This window comes from Urocitellus parryii, chromosome 16, assembly GCF_045843805.1.
Source record: "Urocitellus parryii isolate mUroPar1 chromosome 16, mUroPar1.hap1, whole genome shotgun sequence".
Taxonomy (NCBI): Eukaryota; Metazoa; Chordata; class Mammalia; order Rodentia; family Sciuridae; genus Urocitellus; species Urocitellus parryii.
The window spans coordinates 13,206,608-13,213,144 of record NC_135546.1 but is presented as its reverse complement, the minus strand read 5'-3'; positions in this window follow the sequence as shown (position 1 = coordinate 13,213,144).

Sequence of the window (6,537 nt, the reverse complement as noted above, 5' to 3'; positions counted from 1 at the left end):
GTTTCTATCAGGGCAAGGGAAGCTGCTGAGACATCAGTAAGTAGCCACGGCAAGGACCCAGGTGAGAGGCTATGGGGCTCAGATGGAGCAGGAGCAAGTGGCCCAGATGGTGATTCAATCTGCTGACATTGGATGGAGGTATAGGAAACCCAGGGGAATTGGGGTGGAGGATGCAGCTCAGGAGTACGGTGTCAGACAGGAGGGGTTTAGGATGCCTGTTGGCCATCCAAACGGCAATGTCCTAGCTACTGGAGGAGTTTGAGCTCAGAGGAGAGGCCAAGCAGAGGTGGGAGTCTTGAACTGTCAATGCACAATGTTGGGTGAGTCACTGGGGGTGTAAGCAATGATGGAGACGAGCTGTGTCCAAGCACCCCAGTGTTAGAGATCATGGGTAAGAAGGTCCACCCCACTTTATCCACCCCCAGGAACTGAGGGTGAGGAGAAGTTTGGTTCCTACCCTCTTCCCACCTATGGCTGGATATGGTGAAAGATCTTGCCACAGGCAGCATTCCCTGGAAGGAAGAGTCCAAGGAGGAGGGAATTTAGTTGGGGAGATTTAGTTTGGTTATATATGGGAAGTTAGTTGAGGGTACTCTTGGGGTCAAGTCCTATGAGGGAGCAGAGGCAGTAAGCAGGGTTGGTGGAGGAGGATGTTGAATCACAACTTAGTTGCTACAAAGACCTCAATGGATTCCATGGATGCTCAGGAGCTGGGGCTCTTCAGACAGAGCAGTCTTGCATGGATGAGTCATTGGATGTGGGCATCCACGAAGGGGTGGGCAAAACCTTGGCAAGGCAGCTCCTTTGGGTCCAGGGCAATTCAGAGTAGGACATGGCTCTGGTCCTTCATGGCTGGAAGGTTAGCAATGACTGTTTCGGTCCCCAAAGGGATGACCCAGTGCTCATTAGGCCTTTATAAGGGGTCAGGAGCTATTCAGAGAGAATGGGATTCCCTGGGAATTCAGGACTGATGGGATCCAGGAGCTGCAGGCTGAGTTCAGGTTTGTGCTCCAAAATCTTCCCCATTGAATTTTGGGAAGCCAGACTTGGAGGACGGGCCTCACTTATCTCAAAGTGGTGTGGGAAGAGGAGCAGAGGCCTGGAGGGGTCAGAGAAAAGGCTAAGAGCTGCAGAGCAGAGTGATAGAATACAGTGGTGCATGGGTGAGCACTTCTCAGGAGCTTCCAGGCTCAGGAGTTGATACCAGCTTAACTGTGGCTTTGCTATAAATGATGATGTGGTGCAGACTCTCACTTGCTAATAAGGTGAAGAGAGGAAGGGTGACTGTCCTGAATATCAAGGCCCTGTGGACACCAGAATTTCACAGCTTTCCTCCATTGTTTTCCTGTTGAGTTAATTGTGTAGAAGTCAGACTTACCAGGGTCCAGCCCTTTTCTAGTTAGGACAATGAAAACCATGTCATTCCCTTTTTCCCCAGCTTCTTATAAAAACATAACTGCACAAAATTGTTGGTAGTCTGCAATAGGGCCTTGATGCTGACAGATCTTGCTTGAATCCTGGCTCTGCCACATCTGAGCTGTGTGGTTTTGGGGAAGTCATTCAACCTCTCTGAGCTGTTTCCTCACATTTAAAGATAATGACATCTACTTTATGGGGTTGTTGTGGAGGCTTTGTGTGGAAGCACCTATGAAAGCATTTCCTTTCATCCCTGGGACTTGGGGGGTGTCAAAAGATCTCAGTTCCTCTTCCATCCAGGCAATCAGAAGCCCCTAACTTGAGCCTGAAGAGATATGCCCATTTCCCTGGCTCCAGAGAAAGGAGGGTACTTGGGGGCAGTTTCCAGGAATCTCCACTTGAACAAGTTTCTTATTTGTGCCAAGACCATTCTCTTGTTCCTACAGGGTTACCACAGCTCTCCATGTACCCAGCCTGCAGATAAGCCATAACAATGTTATCTTGGCTGCCAGGCCCTGCGGGCAGGATTCCTTTGTTGGGCCTTTTGGCTTCTGCAGGCATTCTGGGTGGATCTGGGTTAGTTAGATGGGCAGCCAGGTGGTCTTGGGGCAGTACCTGGCTCCTCCTAGATGCCCAGCGAGTGCTCCCTGGAGTGAGGGACCCTGCTCACCAGAGGAGGCTCAGCCTGGCTTCCTGCTGTGTGATCTTGGGCAAGTCACTTAACCTCTTTGTGTGCCCGGTGAGACTGCAGGTTTCAAACTGGAGTTTTAAAATGGAGTTGCTTAGGCACAGGCCTAAGGCCATCCTCCTTGGTGAGGGGGGTAAAAGAGGGATTTCACTGAAACTCCATTTTGGACAGAGTGTCTTAGAGACTGAAAATTTGGGTATAAATTTAAACCAAGACGAAAGAGTACGTTGGAACCCAGGAGGTTATGGCCATAGCATGGGTTCTGTACAGAGGGTGAGAGAACACAGAAACACAGATTTGGAACAGAAAAACCTGAGATCAGAAAAAAAAGGCCTGAATTCAGCTGAGCTAGAGGCTGCACTATACACCAGTGCAGGAAAGGCGCCCTGTGTTTCCCAACTGGCTGCAGAGAGCAGAGAGGTGAAGTCATCTTGAAGCCGCCACCCTGCAGCTGCTACTGCAGAGCCCGGGACAGCCCAGCAAACACTGCCGCGCTGTCCCCAGCAAGCAGGGTCTAGGGTGTACCAACGGAATGGAAGTGAAACAGGCACAGAGAAGACTGTACCCAGGAAGACTCAAGTCAGAAAAGCAAAGTGTGGTGGTGCATGTCTGTAATCCCAGCAGTTGGGGAGGCTGAAGCAAGAGGATCGCAGGGTCGAAGCTAGCCTCGGCAACTTAGCGAGGCTGGAAGCAACCTAGTGAGACCCTGTCTCAAAATAAAAATAAAAGAAAAATAAAAAAATAAAAAGGTCTGGGGATGTGGCTCGGTGCTTGGGAGCCCTTTAGGATCAATCCCTGGTACATCAAAAAAAGAAAAAAAAGACATTCGAGCATAGATAGCGACCATCTATTCTTTTTATTTTTATTTATTTATTTTTGTTGTAGATGGACAGAACGCCTTTATTTTATTTGTTTATTTTTATATGGTGATGAGGATTGAACTCAGTGCTTCACACATGCCAGGCAAGTGCTCTGCCACTGAGCTACAGCCCTGGCCCAACCATCTATTCTTGTAGACTATTTTGATCACCTCAGTGGACATGATTTTCTCATTTTTCATTATGAATCTTTTTCCTTTTTGTGTGTGTGTGTATATGTGTGTTCCTGCTGTCTGATTGGTTCATGGACACATACATACACACACATACATATATTTGTTTTTCTTATTACTTTTAGCATTTTCTTAAAATGTAGTTATTTCTCCTTACCTTGTCTTTTGAAGCTTTGAGTTTTTTGTTTGTACATTTTAATTTTGTTTTGTTTTAATTTGACTGTTTCTCATTTATCTTTTCCTCTTTTCTTCTGCTGACAGCCAAATTCTATTGTTCTCTCTTTCTCCCTCCCTTTGCTTTGTTTCTCCTATTTTTTCTTCCTTCTTTATAACCATCAATCATATCCTACATCACTTCTGTGCTCTCTCTGCTCACTTTTTGAATTTGTAAATTCTTTCACTATCACATTTTTTTTCTTAAGTAACTATATTTTTACCATCTTTGGTTTTTTTTTTTTTTTTTTTTTTTTTTTTGGTGTATGGGATTGAACCCAGGGGTGCTTCACCACTGAGCCACAACCCAGCCCTATTATTTTTTATTTTGAAGCAGGGTCTCCCTAAGTTGCATAGTACCTCCCTAAGTTGCTGAGGCTGGCTTTGAACTGGTATCCTCCTACTTCAGCCTCCTGAGCCACTGGGATTATAGGCCAGCACCACTGAGTCCAGCTATTTTTACCATCTTTTAGAACTAATTGGTTTAGGGGCTTGGCATGGTGGCACACACCTATAATCTCAGCAACTCAGGAGGCTGAGGCAGAAGGACCGCATGTTCAAGTTCAGCCTTAGAAACTTAGCAAACTAATTGGTTTACATAATTCCTGCCCCCACCATTCATGCTGTTGAAATCATTACTGCTGTGGATGACATAGTTGTCAACTGTTATTTGCTTTAATGCCAGATCTAATTTGTGGTTACATATGTTTTTACCATTGGCAATTGCTAAGCCCACCATGTCTGTTTTTTGTGGAAGATGTCATTGTAGGAACTAGGCATTTAGCTGAATGTTATATGTTGTTTGCATTGGTTGTTGCTATTGTTTGTTTCTTCTTCTTCTGTGAGATGCTGGAAACCTACAGGGACATTACAGATTCACAGGGTAGGGACACCACTACTGAACTAAAGTCAACTGGAAGTCAGTGCACCTTGCCCCACAAACAAATGAATGACTCTCTATCTTTAGCTATACTTCAAAACAAAGAATAGAAAAGACAAAATCACACAGTACCCAAGTAGAAACAGCTAGAGGGTGGGCCCCCAGGTTCCACCTATGGATGGAGACATCCATGACTACAGTAAAAAAACAGAATTAACACAAAGACTGTGGATACCACACCTACAAAGGGGGGTCTCAATCTGGATCATTCTAGGACACTTTGACAAGTGAACATTGTGCCCCAATAAGGCCCACACATAAGAGTGGAAGAGAAATCCTCCCCAACAGATGCATACAAACCAACAAAGAAATATGAAAAAAACAAGATGACATGACACTTCCTAAAGTTCATAATTTATTGGCACCTGACCCCAAGATACTGAAGTGGATGAAATATCAAACAAATAATTCAAAAGAATTGTCCACAAAATAATCAATGAATTCCAAAAGAGCACAGAAAAATAATGAAAGGTTTAAGGAAGTCAGTATACAATATGAATCATAAATTCAGTGAGGAGGTAGAGATATTGAAAAAGAACCAAACAGAAAATCTTGGAAATAAAAGATAAATAAATTATTTATCCACAGTCTTTGTGTTAATTCTGTTCAGTTGAAAATCTCTCTAATAGAGTAAACTGTGCCGAAGACATAATCTCAGAGCTGAAAGGCAAAGTCGTCAACCTTGAACAGTCAAACAACATTAAACAAGAGAAAATAAGTAGCCATGATCAGAATATACAATAATTCTGGGACAACAAAATTTAATAATATAATTGAGGAAGGGTGTAAGATGCAGGTTAATGGAATGGATAACCTTTTCTGGGAAATAAAAGCAGAAAATTTTCCAAACCTTCAGCATGAGATGGACATCTAGATACAGGATGCATTCAGAATCCCAAAGAGACAAGATTAAAAAGATCCTCTTCATGACACATTTTAATTAAAGTACCTAAGATAGAGAACAAGGACAGAATTTTAAAATCCTCAAGAGAAAATGTCAGGTCACATTTAGAAGCAAGCCCATCAGAATCACTTCTGATTTTTTGGCATAAACTCTAAAAGCTAGGAGGGCTTGGAGTGATGTGTTCCAAGTCCTGAAAGAAAATAACTGTCAACCTAGATTGCCATATCTATCATTAAAAATTGAAGGAAAAATAAAAACCTTCCATGATAGGTAGAAACTAAAAGAATTCATGACTACTAAATTGGCACCACAGAACTTACTTAAAGAAATACCCTTCCACACAGTAAAAATAAAAAACAAACCCCAGAGCTCACAAATGAACAAAACTCATTTGAAGAGTAATTAAATAAATTATAAAAAGGACCAAATGAAATATGATAAATAAATCAAAATGGAATTAATCACATCTCTCTATATAACATTAGATCTAAAGGGTCTCAACTCTCTAATGAAAAGAAATAGATTGGCAGAATGGATTAAAAAACAAGACACAACTAAATGTTGTTTGTAAGAGACACACATTATAGGAAAAGATGGCCATAGGCTGAAAGTTAAAAGATGGAAATTGATATACTATGTGAATGGAGACCCCAAAGAACTAGAAGTAGCTATTCTCATATCTGATAAAGCAGACTTCAAACTAAAATTAATCAGAAGAGACAAGGCTACTTCATACTGGTAAAGGAAATGATACAACATGATGATTTGACAAGGTGGGTGCAATTAATTATACAAAAGTGACAGCACTCAGCTGGGTGTGGTGGCTTATGCCTATCATACCAGCAGCTTGGGAGGCTGAGGCAGGAGGATTGCAAGTTCAAAGCCAGCCTCAGCAACTTAGGGAGGACTTAAGCAACTCAGTGAGTCCCTGTCTCTAAATAAAATACAAAATAGTGCTGGGGATGTGCTCAGTGGTTGAGTGCCCCTGAGTTCAATCCCTGGTACTAAAAAAAAAAAAAAAAAAAAGGGACCACTCATATTGAAGCATCAAAGAGACCCCAGTACAATAATACTGGGTGATTTTAACACACCTCTCTCACCATTGAATAGGTCACCCAGTCAAAAACTTGGTAAATACTGTTCAGACCTGAAAAATATTACGAATCAAATGGACCTATCAGACATCTGTTTCATCCAATAACAGCTGAATACACTTTCTTTTCAGCAGCTCATGGAACCTTCTCCAAAATAGATCATATTTTAGGCCACAAAGCAATTCTTAGCAAATACAAAAAAATTGATTTAATTCCTTGCATCTTATTAGA